This window comes from Petaurus breviceps, unplaced genomic scaffold, assembly GCF_028583685.1.
Source record: "Petaurus breviceps papuanus isolate PSGF00001 unplaced genomic scaffold, PetGlider_PUasm1.0 404, whole genome shotgun sequence".
Taxonomy (NCBI): Eukaryota; Metazoa; Chordata; class Mammalia; order Diprotodontia; family Petauridae; genus Petaurus; species Petaurus breviceps.
The window spans coordinates 59,422-59,763 of record NW_027186317.1 but is presented as its reverse complement, the minus strand read 5'-3'; the positions used below and the strand labels follow the sequence as shown (position 1 = coordinate 59,763).

The 342-nt window shown below is 67.5% G+C and overlaps 1 long non-coding RNA gene and 1 pseudogene across 1 annotated transcript in view; both read left to right on the top strand.

Annotated features, from left to right (window-relative positions):
* Positions 1–342, top strand: part of LOC138171024 (zinc finger protein 850-like) — a 113,494-nt pseudogene that overhangs the window by 91,185 nt on the left and 21,967 nt on the right.
* LOC138171026 (uncharacterized) overlaps positions 206–342 on the top strand; it is an 8,781-nt gene continuing 8,644 nt past the window's right edge. The window contains exon 1 of the long non-coding RNA XR_011170791.1: positions 206–342. This exon is cut by the window's right edge and continues 173 nt beyond it. This is a non-coding gene — a long non-coding RNA (uncharacterized lncRNA).

Genomic DNA, 342 nt, shown 5'->3' with positions numbered 1-342 from the left:
TGGTGGTGGGGGCGGGAGGGGGCAGGTGGAGTGGGAGGCCTGGGAGGGGGTGGAGAGGCAGAAGGGGGTTATCCCTGGCATTCCAGGGGATGGAGGGCAGGGAGCGTCTGAAGGCCTGGCTCTGGGAGCCGTGGGAGGAAAGGGAAGATCCTGGGGTTTCAGCTGGACTGGGCAGGGCGGAGCTCTGGCACCGGAAGGACCCGCCCAGAGGGGGCTGGCTGGAAGCAGGAGCCCTCGGAGCCGAGATCTCTCTGCCCTCCCTGGAGCTGAGATCCCTCTGCCCTCCCTGGAGCCAAGATCTCCCTGCCTGAGATCTCTCTGCCCTCCCTGGAGCCGAGATCC